At 56.5% G+C, this 14,097-nt stretch overlaps 1 protein-coding gene across 4 annotated transcripts in view; it reads left to right on the top strand.

Moving 5' to 3' along the window:
• CTBP2 (C-terminal binding protein 2) overlaps window positions 1-14,097 on the top strand; it is a 104,082-nt gene that overhangs the window by 54,105 nt on the left and 35,880 nt on the right. The window contains exon 1 of one of the 4 annotated variants that reach the window (XM_070432077.1): window positions 13,725-13,742. The exons of the other annotated variants lie outside the window; for them this stretch is intronic. The gene's annotated coding sequence lies outside the window, so the exon portion shown is untranslated. Of the gene's footprint in view, window positions 1-13,724; window positions 13,743-14,097 lie in introns of those variants that run through there. 4 annotated transcript variants of the gene reach the window in all.

The following is a 14,097-nucleotide window of genomic DNA, read 5'->3' as shown; positions in this document are numbered from 1 at the left end:
TCGGCCCTGCTCTGAGCCTGACCAGGGGCTGCACCTAGGGATTGGGCGTGCCCTCTGCCACCCGCGAGCAGGCCTAAGCCAGCAGGTCGTTATCTCCCAAGGGGTCCCAGACTGCGAGAAGCACAGGCCGGGCTGGGGACCCTCTCCCCACCCCCCGCCCCCAGTGCACAAATTTTTGTGCACCGGGCCTCTAGTCCTATATAATAAAAGGCTAATATGCAAATCTACTGAATGGTGGAACAACCAGTTGCTATGATGTGCACTGACCACCAGGGGGCAGGCGCTCAACACAGGAGCTGCCCACAGGGGGAGCAGCTCGAAGCCAGAAACTGGGCTCATGGCTGGCGAGTGCAGCGGTGGTGGTGAGAGCCTATGCCGCCTCCACGGTAGCCTCTAGTATGTCTTGTGTGGGGAGCCCGAACTCAGGCCCTGTTCCTAGAACTCGGTCCCTGGTCCCAGAACTCAGTCCCTGGTCGGGCGCCATATGTGGGAAGCCGGCACGGCCATGGCATACTCGTGCCAGCTCAGCCTGGTTCAGCGACCCTGAGTGGGGGCGATGAAAGGCTTAGAAAAGACAGACAAGAGAATGAAAGCTGGGTCTCGGTGGGACACTGCCCCTCTGATGGACAGCGCCAACGCTCACAAGCCGTGTCTTTATTTTATAGTAGATGCCATGAGGCAAAGTAGGGGCGTGATCAAGATGTTTACAACATTCTCGTGGGTTTCGATCCTACTCAACTACATGCACCTGAACTCTATCAAGCCCACATCACTCAGGCACGTGGGGCCACGTGTTCGAACCATAGGTTCAAGCTTACAAGGACAGCTGTTGGCTATGATTGTGCTGGGAAGGCTCTGCCCTCCAAGCTGGGACTTGCACGTGGCCACGAGAGGACTGTGCCCTCTCATCAGTCCAAGGCTTGAACCTGTCCAAACACTGTAGCCGCGCCCCACAGTCTTGGACTGAGTAGTCTTTGGTGAGAGTGTGGAGAACAGGTCTCTGAGCAGGAGTTGAGGTTGCCATGGTGGGAGGCGGCCAGCCACGTGATGGTCTGGGGAAGGACTTCTAGCTGAGGGCGCCGGGCTGCAAAGGCCCCTGGGCAGTGGCCAGTGTGTCAGTGGCTGCGGGAGGGGGCAGAGCAGACCAAGAACAGGTTAGGGCAGTGGTCGGCAAACTGCGGCTCGCGAGCCACATGTGGCTCTTTGGCCCCTTGAGTGTGGCTCTTCCATAAAATACCGACTTCTGCACATGGGCCACAAAGTTTCAATCGCACTGTACTTGCGCGCCCGCACGTGGTATTTTGTGGAAGAGCCATACTCAAGGGGCCAAAGAGCCGCGTGTGGCTCGCGAGCTGCAGTTTGCCGACCACGGGGTTAGGGTGACCATCCTTATCTTGACCATTTAGGCGGTGGGAGCTCTTTGGAGAGCTGCAGTGATCAGATTTGAAGAAAAGACCCCAAGGTGTCTCTCCGGAAAGTGGCTTAGAAGGGGCAGGGGTAGAAGCAAGAGGCCTCTAGGCGCCCCATGGGGTCGCACATAGGCCAGCCGTGGCGTTGACTCGGCAGTGGCGGGTGTGGGCTGGCGGGAGAGCCCCCACGTCCTGCTGGAGGCTGGTGTCCCGGACACGCTGCAGGTCCTTTGCCCTGGTGTCCGGGGCCGAGTCTGAGGTGGGAACTGTGTGTGGTTGGTGGGATCTTGCAAACAGCTAAATCCTCCACCGAGCACCTGTGACTGCTGTGCCTTGTGGCTCTCTTGCCTCGTCATTAGTCAGAGGAGCTGACGGGACGGACCCTGTGTAATGGCTTGATCCTCACTTGTCTTCTCTCAGCTGCTTGGGCCGCCTTCAGGGCCGTGCGAGGCCGGGCTCTGCACAGTTATGCTGTTAGTGAAACAGTATGGCGGTGCCTTTGTCCACTTTCCGCTTTAGCCACTAGAATAACTCTTGGAGCTCGGCAGCTGTTTGCAGTCTGCCCGTTCCCTCCTGGCACATCGGTGGGCAGCTCGGGCAGTGGGTGGGGAAGCTCAGGGGGTTGAGGTGAGTTTTCTGCCCTGGTCTTGGTGGTCGTGGTCAAGACCGGGACGCTGGCGCATGTCCATGTTAATATTTTCAGGTGCCGTTGACCATGGAGAACGAGACCTTGGATGGGGAGCAGGGGGCTACTGTACAGTGTGCCAGCATGCCTTTCCCAGTCACCTCAGTTTGGTCACAGGGGAGAGGGAGACAAAATTAGCTGAAAATGTTACCTGAGGCAAGAGGTATATTAAATTTTTATAGGATCCATCGAATAATGGAACGTTGAGGTAAATTACAGACAGATTTTTGTGAAGCTGCTGTGGTCTCCGGAGGGTGGCCAGTTGGGCTGCATTTAAATGGGGTGGGTGTCAGTTGGCTATAAGGAATTGGGGGTGGGGGGTTCGGATTGTAAGAGAAAGTTTATGTAGAAAGTTGCAGAAGTGAGCCAGCTGGGCTGCGTGGGCTCAGGGCACAAGTCACAGATGCAGAAGAAGGGCCCTTGGAGCTTAGGAGAGAGAAAGGCACAGGTGATGGCCTGGGAAGGGTGGGGGAGGGGAAGGTGGGGCGTGCTCGCAGGCCGGGCCTGTGAGCTGCTGCGCCAGGGGAGGTGGCCAGCCCACGCCGCTGTCGCTTCGAGCCTGTCCAGGCCTTGTCCTGGGCCACCAGGGAGGACTTTGGGCCTCAGACTTGCTGTTGGGCTGGTTCTCGGTTTCACTGTGGCCTGTGGAATCGGCCGTGCAGAGTGGAGGTGGAGCAGAGGGTCAGTGGATTCAGGGCACTCCAGCCTTGGCGCCCACTCAGGTCCCTCAGCCTCACACTGCCTCCAGCTGACGTCAGAGATGGGGCCAAATGGTGGCTGGTCCAGGGACCCCTTGGGGGGGAGGGGCTTGCAGGACTGGGGTTCAGGTATTTCGCAGTGTGGGTCGAGGATGGCCACTCAGGAGCCAGTTCCTCGAAGCAGCCCCAGCTCAGGCAGAAGGCAGCCAGGGAGATGTCAGAGCCCTGCCTTTCCTTTGAGGCCACTGAGCCCAAGCTGAGGTCCACTGCGGGGTGGGGCCCTGCTCCCTCTGACCCCACCTGTCTTTCCACCTAAACCTCCGACCCACCATGATGCGGGTCCTACGACAGAAAGATCCATCCACCCACCCGCCTCCCTTCTCTGTGCGGTGGTTTCAGGCTCACGGAAGAGTTGAGATTGAATTGAGATGGGACGGGGTTCTGGTTCCCAAATGGCCATTTGCCACATTAGCTTTGCTCTTTGCACACAAGCAGAAGCACTGCATTTTTCCTGAATCCTCTGAGAATTACTTTAAACACAGAAGTGTTTATAGGTAAAGGATTTCGTTTTTCCTCAATATCAGCACATTCTCCTACAGCCAAGTGTCAAAATGAGGGTTGACCCTGATGCTGATATTGTTGAATCCTCAGCCCTGCGGTGGGTGTTGCCCGCCCCGGTAGCATCTCCCTGCGCACAGGGAAGCCTAGTGGCCTTGCTCCTCGGTCGTCTCAATCCAGAGCACTGTGTCCCCCGACGGGGATGTGTTCTGAGAACAGACCGGGCATGTAGCAGACTGTCCCTCCGTGTGCATCTGTCGCGGGTGTTCTGATGAGCCTCGAGTTGTACGCTTTTGGGCAGGAGTATTTGGCAGCCCTGTCCAAGGTCACGTGACGGCAGTTTATCTCTGTACAGTGAGGACAACCTGAACCGCGTGGTCACTGAGAGTCTGCTTCCTGCGCTAGGAAGCTGTTACCTTCCCACGGCATTTACTGAGCGAGGTGCAGGGAGGGCGCCTGAGACGGTGTGAATGTGCTGTGATCTTCGGGCTTCTCCCCTGGTCTTGGCCCGGGTCCTTCCCCGCGGCGGTCCCTGTGAGGGCTGCCGAGTCAGAGTCTTCCCGGCCCATCGTCTGTGCGCACTGTTTCCATCTGCTTCCCTTTTTCTCCTGCGCACAGTGAGGACCCAGGAGAGTGTGTGAGAGTCCTGGCTTCTTTCTTCATTTCATGGCTTATGTCCTGTATTAGCATTGTTCATTTTGGTGCTCATATTGGTTCAGTTGGGCCAGCGGTGCCTCTTCAGGCTGGCTACTTAATCTTGTCTCTTTTGACAAGTCTCCCATCCTTTGTTGAACTTTCTTTACTTTCGGGTTTAATCCCCCCTCCCATCCTCCATCCCCCCAAGTCACCCTCCTGCCCACAACTGTGTGTGCTTTCGGATGGACCCTGTGTTGGGATGGAGGGGGGGTGGGAGTGGTGCCCATTTCTAGTTGTGGGTGGAATACACCCGTGGGCGCCCTGGGCCCACGGACTCAGAGGCCGGGCCTCGCGCAGCTCGGGCCAGCAGTGCCTCCCCAGTGTTGACCTTCAGGGCAAGCTCAAGGCCCGGGTCTGGCCCTTCCATATGGCCTGTGGCTAAAGTTCCCTCCGTTCCATAAATAATGGATGACTTCAGCTGCTGGGGCGGGGTGTCTCCTTTTCCCACTTTCTTGTGGTGAGTTTGCATCTGGAGACCTCTGTGGCATTGGAGCCGGAATTCATTTTAGAAAAGACCCATCAGAGATCGTGTTTCCAGTGACAATCGGGACGGCAGATGTCAGCCCTGGTGCCGTGGGTGGCTTAGGGGCGGCCTCAAGTCCCCAGCGGTCCTCTCCTTAGGATGATGGTCAGGGAGCAGTGGCCAGAGGCATGGGGAAGGGCGCACACCGAGAATCCAGCGCCACTGACGACACCTGCCCTGGCCCAGGTGCGCTGCTGGCTTCTCCCTCCTCGGTCAGGAGGAAGGGCTGGTGGTGGGGCCGGGGGACGGGGGGGACTTCTGCTGACAGTTGATAGTAAGACCCCCTTAAGCCCAGGAGCCGGGGCGGTGTATTTCTCTTTGGAAGTTTTGGCTGCTGTTCCTTAAGTAAAAGTATACAGATGCTAGGTTTATCTGCTCCAAAAAGTACGGGCCCCTTAGAGAAGTTCAGCAGAGCATACGGCGCCTTCGTGGCAGTCACACTCACACGATGACTTGTGCCCTCTGCAGGGAGCCGGGCGGTAAGCGCATGGATGTACAGCAGAACCAACTCAGAGCGTCTTACTTGACAAGATCAGTCAGATGTGCAGGCGCAGCATCGGGACCAGTTAGCGGTTCCCGGGATTTTTAAATTCTGCCTAAAACATTCAGAATCCCGGGAAAAGAAGTCCGTGCTTCTCCGTGTGTGCCTAACCTGCGTGTGGTTTTCATCCCAGAGAAAGGCCTGTGGTTGGTTCGTTGGTTCCTAGGCCCGGCTCCCAGTATCATCTGAGAAAGTGCCCTGAGAATAAACTCACCATTGACACAGTCCTAATTTTGGAGCTGATTCTATTCAAATTAGCAGCCATCATAGATATTTTGGTCGTCTTTTGTCACGGAGAGTAAGTGTCCCTCCGGGAGTGAGTGGCATTGGCTCTCTCTGGGAGAATCAATAACAGCGCAGGGCAGCCCGGGCCCGCCCTGTTGTTGGAGCCAGGGCTCGATTTAGCTTCCTATTTATAATGGGCTGTTGGAAAATGATCTTTTGTCATTGCTTTTTCATTCTTATTGAAACCAGCCACTGTGTGTTCGTCTCAGGCTGACGGAGGAGGACCCGAAGGTATGGCGTCCGTGTGACCGACTGTGCTGCCCACCGGGCCTGCCCGGGTCCTCGCGTCTCGTCGGCACCTTCCCCGGATACTTAGAATCCACCCTGGGTGACCTGTCGGGACCTGGCCAAGGTGGGTGGGGTTAAAGCAGCCGTGGAAATAGAAGAATCTCAGGGCGGCTATAGAACGCCCTGGAACAGAACATGTGTCTGGGTGATGGAGTCTGCTGTGAGCACATGTTCAGCTGCACACGTAACGTGTGTAATAACTGATAGTGAGACCCTGCTTCTGAGAGCTCGGGCAGAAATGATCTCTGGGCCTGGCCTTGCATAGGACACAGGTCCTCTGTCTCCCTGGGCTGTTGATCTGAGCACCAGCCGGGGTGTCCTGCCCTAAAGGCTGCTCCTTGGGGGCCCTGGTGATGCAGTCAGAGCAGTTTTCTGTGTGGACTGGGGAGCAGATGGTGTCTGGGATCCACCTGTGTCTGGATTCAGACCCCTTTCTTTAAGCCGAAACCCAAGCTCCTATTGATACCAAGTGTTGAAATGACAGGAGACTCCAGTGGTGGCCCGTTCACACTAAAGGCTGTCGAGGTGACCAGAGCATGAACTCAGAGATGGGAAGACTGTGGCATACGGTGGGGTTAGGCACCGGCCACGCCCCCACGGCTCTTTCCTGGGTGATTTCTGCCACTCCCCTGGGTGCTCATTTTTCTGGGGAAGCTCCCATTTGTCCCAAAGAGCTCTTTTGTTGGAAACCCCACTGCGCACCTCGGTGCAGTGTGCCACTTGGCAGCGTCGGCGCCAAGCCTGGGCAAGGAGCTTGCAAGATTGTTCTCGGGCCCAGGATCTTGGAGCCCAGGGCAGGGTGGTTCTTTCCTTCCTGTCTCCACTTCTGTCCTGTGGCTCTGAAAACACAGATACGCGGAGTGTGCCCTTGGCCACGTGCGCCCTGTCACCCACAGGAGCCTCTGTTTCCCTGCAGATTCCCCTCTTAGCCTTTCGGAAGGGCCCTTCGGAACCGAGCCAGCTGGCCCGTTCTCTGCTCCCTGGCCCGTGCCATCCCCATCAGCCTTGTTTTATTTCATTTGAGTCTCACAAGTTTTTACTGCCATCTTTCTGGTCTTACTTCGCTTGGGGGGCAGGCTCCCCCCGCCTCGTTCCAATAATGCAGTCTTCAGCATGTTGGATTAATTTCCTGTTCCACATTGACGCCAGCTTCCTGCACAAATGACTGATTTGTTAGCGGCTTTACCACTTCCTCCAGCCGTGGGGCTCTGCGTGGATGTCCCGGTTTTCCCGTTCATTCCCTGAATCCTGGTGGCCCTCATCCAGTGCCAAGGACTGCCAGCCTTCAGCAAGCTCTCGGGCTTATGGAGCCCCCGTCACCTGGGCTCTGCCAACATGGCTGCCCCGTCCCCCTCAGCACAGGAAGGTGCTGCCCAGCACAGCCCACAGAGGCACCTGGATGCCAACGGGGTCCTGCTTTACACACAGATGGGGCTGCTCAGAGGGGCTGGCGCAGGTAATGGCTGCACTCGGGCTTATTCTTTACAGGAATGCAGTGTTGGGAGGGTGGTAACTTGTTCTCTTTAGTTTAACATTTATGATATACTAGAGGCCCAGTGCACAAAATTCATGCATGGGTAGGTTCCTAGGCCTGGCCAGCGGTCAGGTCCCATCAGGTTCCCCATCTCCTCTTTCCCTCGCTCCCTCAGTGCCCCACCAATGCCACTGGTCGCCAGCCATGTTCCTCGCCGCCCCCTGGTGGTCAGCACACGTCATAGTGAGCATCGAACTCCTAGTAGAACTTCAGAGGGGACAATTTGCATATTAGCCTTTTGTTAGATAGGATTTTAGAACAATTTTAGATTCACAGAACACGTGAGAAGATAATACAAAGATTCCCATATGCCCATTTTCCCTTTGGTGGGTATCTCCATAGCTATGAGGCATTTGCTATAACTAAAGTCCTTAGTTAATTTAGAGAGGTAACTGGATCCTTCTTTATCATTTAATTTCTTAAGGGTTGTTTCTGTGTGTGCGCGATGCAGGGAAGGAAATAGTTCCACGTGGTTGGTTTCTGTTCAGTTTTCAGGGAGGGGGTGTCAGGGCAGCAAATTTGTAAACGACGAAATTCTCTCTGAAGCTCCACTGAAGGGGGTTCCATCGGCAGAAGTCTCTTCCTGGTTACACAGCTAAGCAGAAGGGACCACGTCCTAGCGTGGAACTAACTCTGGAAACCACAGTGGTGCGAATGGAAACTGAGCAAGTCCGCGCTGCACGAAGCTCATTGTTGTGGGCGTTTTAGAGATTGGACTCACCTGGATCCTGATTTTGGAATTGAAAAGCCTGCAAGGCTGGGTGTGGCTGCTCTGCAGTGCTGGGGGAGGGGTCCACAGAGGAGCTCTGACTTGGGGGGGGGGGGGCTAGAGGCATCACTCGGGGACAAAGCGGGACCGGGGAGCCTTGGTCATGGGCGTCCGGCAGGAAAGGACAGGCCCCGAGGCTGTCTGCGGGGACGGGGCGGCACCTGCTGTGCCCAGGCCTTCCTGGGCGGCACAAGTTCATTCTTGCGGCTTCTCTTCCCGATCAGGAGCCTGGAGCGTCAGAGATGAAATGGGTCCAAGGTCCAGCAGCGTGTGCAGGGGCCCAGGCCTTGTGCAGAGGGAGGCGGGCCTGCTATTTGCCGGCGGGAAACGGGGGTGACAGGGACGGCAGATACACAGGGCCTGGTCCTCCCTTGCTGGGCCGAGTGAGCCTGGGCTCGGAGTCCCAGAGGAGTTGGTGATGCAGGGGTCACCTCCCAAAGCTGGTAGTCCCAACATCCTCTCCAGGCCTGGCACGCGGGCCCCAGAGCAGTGGCTCCCAAAGCCCTCTGTGTGGGGGCTGGCGGGAAACCAGCATGGCCCCTTCCTAGGAGCCCCCAATCTGAGGGCACGGAAACCCTAGGAGCTGCCCTTCTTGGCCCAGGACCTGGGCGTTTGCAGCACCTTATGGGGGGTACTGATCCTCTAGTGCTCGCTTCTTGCTGTGCATTGGTTCCGGGACCCCCACAGACACCAGAATCCCCTGTGTGAAATGGGGCAGTATTTAATAGAACCTCTCTCTCTCTCTCTCTCTCTCTCTCTCTCTCTCTCTCTCACACACACACACACACACAAACACACCGTCCCGTGCACCCCCCCCCCCCCCAACACACACACTTTAAATCATCTTTAGGTTACTTATGACAATGTAAATACTGTATAAATAGTTATACTATATTGTTTAGGGAATAATGACCCCAAAAGTCTGTACACGTTCACTAAAATGCAGCCACCACAGATGTAACTGCATAGTGTACACCAGCAATAGTGTAGCATTTTCTAAAAACACTTTATTTTTGATCCACTGTTGGTTGAGTCCGTGGATGTGGAGCCCGCGGATGCGGAGGGTCCGGCTGTGACCCTGACTGGTCAGCACGTCCCAGGTGCTGCTGGGTTTGGGGCACAAGCGGGGCCTCCGTCAGTTTCTGATGGTGGCTGGGCCTTCCTGGAAGGACCGCATCCCAGAGCCACGGGACATTTCAGGTCAGAGCTCTTGGCAGGGAGAGCGGCTTTCCGTGTGAATTGTTGTTTTGCATGAGACATGCATTCCTGCCAGCAGGTGAGTTGGTGAGATCTCTGGGTGTTCTCTGAGGTGGTCCCCGATGGAGGCGCAGTTCCTGTGGAGACCGGTTCCCGGCCCGGGCAGGGAGCAGTTCTGTGTATTTCCAGTGGGAACCTTTTTCCCCACTGCAGAGCTGCCGCACGTGTCCAGAGCATTTTATGTTCTAAGCGACAGCGTGGTCCCTGTGGGGCATTTAAGATAACCATTAAAGAATATTCTCGTGAAACTAAAACCCTGGATATGCAAAACTCGCCAAGACGGAAGAAAGGAACAAAACCAGCTTTGAGCTAAGTAACCAAACCAGAAAGGTTTCATTCTTCTCTCCCTTCCTGTGACCTTGACCACAAACCTCGGGCTGTGTCCCCACTTCCTCCCTCCCTGGGTGGGGAGGGGCCAGAGTGGGCAAAGGCAGGCTGGTACCAGCTACTCTGAGTGTCGGAAACCAGCCTGACTGTGGCCTCTGCATGTTCTCCAAGACGCCCGGCCCCCAAGCGTGACCCCAAAGTGGCTTTTTCAGCAAGTTGACCTGTTCGTGCCTGGCCCAATTCTAGTGAGAAAAGTCCCACCAGGCGTGGGATTAGGGTGAGGAATAGTAACAGCCCAGGGAGCAGTGGGTCCCCCAGACTCCCAGGCCAGCGCCTCCAGCTGGGACCACGGTGTCTTCCGCCCTGAAAAGCATGGTGCTTCCTTCCTCTCCATCATTCGGCCTCGGACTTGCTCTCCCTCCAGTTGTCCGCTGCGCCATCTAAGCTACTTATACATTCATTGCTCTGGATGAAATAAAAAAGCAAGCGGCAGTGATTTATTTTTTGGTGCATTTTAAATAACTCTGTTCCTACAGGAAGGGGAGTTGGGTAATTAAATTACAGTGCGTGCGAGGTTCGGGTGCGAGGTTTCAGGTGTCTGGAAGGGCGCTGACAACGCTGGTGCAGCGAACACCCGGGTCCCCTCCCCACGCCTGTCCTCGCAGACACCTCCGGCTTCAAGAGCCAAGACCCAGCTGTAGGGGAGCTTTCTGCTTCGAGCCTTCGTTTACTCTGGAAGTTGGTCCTGTGCGTGAATTCCAGTAAAGCTGTCACCCATGCAAAACGCAGCAGTAACTCGGGATGTGGTTCAGCCACTGTCGGCGCTGCGCCCTCCGTGAGTTGATAAATCATGGAGATTAACTTGGTAAGAATCGGCACCTTCATGTGGCAGTGAATTTTACTGCTGGCGGGGAGCCGGGGCCCAGAGCGTCGACCCGGTTCCCTGTGTGTTGAGAGGAGCTGCTCTGCCGCAGCCGGAGCGGATTCTGTGCTCGCCGTCTCCTGGGTTCCTCACGTGGCCCACGCCAGGCTGTGAGCAAACATTTGTGCCTCGTTGGGGCGTGGTGGACCTTGGGACATGCGTGTGACACGCATGCACGTGTCTTACAGATTGCGTGATTGTAGGAGCACGTGATTAGCTTTCCAGGTCTCTTTATAAGAGGGGTGAAGACTCCAGGCCCCAGCTGCTCCTGGCCACTCATTTTCCCTGCAGTCCACTCGGTTCTGCCCCGCTGGGCCAGGCTCGGGCTCTGCCACCGCTGCACCTCCGTCCCCCACGTCCTGTCTGCTCTGGGCCTCAGCTTTGTCGTTTTAAATGATGCTAACACCGTCCCTAGTTCCTACGGCTGTTGGGAAGGCGGGTTAGTCCACACGGCATCCTTAGCACGGTGCGCAGGGCTCCTAACTTGGGAGTTGTTCCTGCTACAGCTGCCGCTCCCCGTGATGCTACTGAGGGTTGTAGTGGCCATGAGGGGCCGGACCTCACCAGTGGGCACAGGACCTGGTGTGCGGCCTTGCCATTACCCCAGCTTTGCTTTTAGAGACCCTGTTCTCCTGGTGGCTGAGTCCCAGGCCACCCTAATCAGGATGGGGGTACTCTCTAGCTGAGCGGAAGAGATGTGGTGTCCGCTTTCGAACAGCCTGTGCTGTGTCTGGGAGCTGCGGGCAAGGAGGAGAGGGGGCCCCCCTTCCTCCCCCAGGCTGCTCCTCAAGGAGAAACCACCCCCTAGGAATGTGTGGGTGCTGGCCACTCCACCAGGGCAGTTCCTACCAGGAAATGTTTTTAGAGCTTGGCTGGCCCGGCGGATGGAAATACGATGTTTGCTCTAGCAATTTGCTTCGTCCTGGAAACATCCCTGGACAGTGCCAAGCCCACGGTGGGGAGCAGTGCGCTCAGCTCGTTGGGACACCCAGGCCGGGCGTTGGAGTGAAACAGTGGTACATACCAGGCGGTTTGCCTCCGCGGGGCCCCGTGAGAGCTTGGGATCGCAAGGGCCACGGGGAGCTGGACCTGAGGGGCTGCAAGTGCCCTTGGGCACAACTGGGGCAGGCTGGAAGATTCTAGAACCGGGGAAACATTTACAGCTGTGAGGCGGCATTATCGTCTGAAATCTCTGACTCCCTGGCCCTCCTCGGTCTGTCCTACCAGAGGGCGCTCAGCCCTGCCCGGCACCTGAGAACAGCCACAGGCCAGCTCCGGAGCTTTCCTTCCGGAGCCTGAGCGTCACCCGCTCCCTCCACATCAGCTTCAGGTTGGTCGCTGCAGATGAGCTGTGAGCCAGGCAGGCAGGCAGACACGGGAAAGGGGCGTGGGATCTCAGCCAGTTCTGGTGAGTTACAAAAATTGCATTTCCATTTAAAAGCCACTTGAATCCTTTCCTTATTTAAAAAAAAAAAATTATTTCAGAGCAAGGGAGAGAGAGAGAGAAACATCAATGATGAGAGAGAATCATTGATCAGCTGCCTCCTGTATACCAGCCACTGGGGATTTTGCCCACAACCCGGGCATGTGCCCTGACTGGGAATCAAGCTGACCACTGGCCAGGCAAAAAAAAATTCTTGAACTCAAACAATTTCAAATGACTTATTGATGGCGCCTCCCTGAGGCGGGGTAGCAGGTAGTGCGGGGCGATGGTCTGCGTGGAGGTGGGAGGCGGGAGCCCGAGCGGCGGCGGCCCCTTTTTTCTGTCGTGGATTCCCGTGGAGTGTCAGTGGAGGGTAAAAATAGCACGCAGTGCCTGAAATAAATGGCCGTGGGGAGTGCGTGTGCGCCTGGCTGCAGGCTGTCCCATATGCTCCAACTCTCCGTGTCGTTCGCTCTTCAGAAGAGTGACTTGGGTTCCAGGTTCTCAGCAGCCACATGCTTTGCAGGTCATGGGTGGGGCTGTGGAGCGTGTTCACAGGGGCAACAGCCTCCTGGTCGATCCTGAACCCCACCTCACCCTAAGTGTCTCCCCAGAAGAGCAGCCAAGCCAGGCCTCATACAGACTTCCCAACGCACCCCGTTCCTGGCTCTCTGGCTCCCAGTGAGCCAGCTGGGGCAGTGTGCTGGCTGCAGGCGGTGGCTTTTCCGGGACAGCTGGGAACCAGGGCGGGTCCATGAAGGCAGGTCTTGGGGCCAAGCTAAATCTCATCTAAATCATGGTATTTTTCGAAATCACACTCTGCGTTTCCTCCATTTCTCACTACGGTTGTCCACAGTTTTACCTTTTAAATGGAAGCGCATGCCTCCTCCACGGCGGCAGCTGACTTTTCTCCTCTGTGGCCACAGCTCACCAAAACCCTGAGGCAGCAGCACTTTCGACTCAAGCCTGGACTCTTTCTCTTTGCGATGCCCCTTTGGGTCAGCAGCTGCCCCGGAAAGTTGAGGACTGGTGTGCAGAAACCTCCCGCCCTCCCTGATGGCAGAAGAGCGTCCTGGGGGCCATAGAAGACCCCGGGCCCTGGGACGTGGGCATTGGTGGCGATGCCTCCCAGAATGTGGCTGGCTCGAACCTCCCATCTACACGCACTGTATGGTTTCGCGTTTTAACGGGGGTGTAGTTGTGATGCTCGCCTGCTGCATGGTGTTAACGCCGCCTTCCTGCTGCCCCGGAGGTCAGTGAGGAAAGCAGAGGTGGTGGGAGGAGTGGTTCGCACACGGGTGGCCCGCAGAGGAGCCCTAGACCCAGCGCTGTGTGGACGGTGCTCACCGCGCCGTCGGGGACCTGTCTGTGACGCTCCTTGGCGTTTGCTCGGGCCCCTGCTCTGTAAAGTGCCCGCCTGTGGGAAGAAGGGAAACAGCTCCTGGCTGCGCTCCCACCTGGTCTTGACAAAGAAAGGGGCTCGTTCTTCCAGCATGGGTGCAGCGGCGCCCTGCTTTGCCTGCTGTATGGGGTTCAGTTGGGGGGACAGCCCGGAGTTCCAGTCGGGGCTTCTGTAAAGCTCTGTGGCTGTTCGGGAAGAACAAACAACAGTTTTCCAGAAAGCCTCCGAGTTTTCTGGGGCTCCGACGAGAAGCCTGGAACGGCCCCCAGTGTGCGGTTCCTGCCGCCCTGTGGTGGGGGCTTGTGGACAGGAGACGGGCCAGCCCTCCCCCCAGGCCCAGCTCTGTGACCTGTCAGAGCCATAACAAAGACCAGGCCAGCCTGTCGCCAAGAGAACAGGATGCGCTCTTGAAGGAGGATTAAAAGGTAAGTTGGATCTGGGACAAATCAGGTCCAAAAGCCCGGGCTTTTGTCAACAAATGAACTTGGCCCTATTTTAATCCGCACATGTTATGTACCAGGACTTCCTGTTTTTCCAGAGAAAAACGTCTTTTGGTTTTTGTGATGATGGATTTATTGAAACATTTGCTGTTCAAGTGACCCAAGTAGTTTTCCAACCAAAAAGTAAAACTGGAGATTTTGTGACCCGGAGAGGTAACACGTGTGCACACGCAGCGAGAATGCGCTTCCCGGGACGGCTCGTTCAGGAGGCCCCTGCCCTGTCATGAACAATGAACAAAGAGCTGATCGCCAGTCAGGGTCCTACACGACTCGCAGCCCA

This window comes from Myotis yumanensis, unplaced genomic scaffold (assembly GCF_028538775.1).
Source record: "Myotis yumanensis isolate MYYU_CA2020_CCGP unplaced genomic scaffold, mMyoYum1.0.hap1 SCAF_13, whole genome shotgun sequence".
NCBI classification, from domain to species: Eukaryota; Metazoa; Chordata; class Mammalia; order Chiroptera; family Vespertilionidae; genus Myotis; species Myotis yumanensis.
This window is presented reverse-complemented; position numbering and strand designations above follow the sequence as displayed.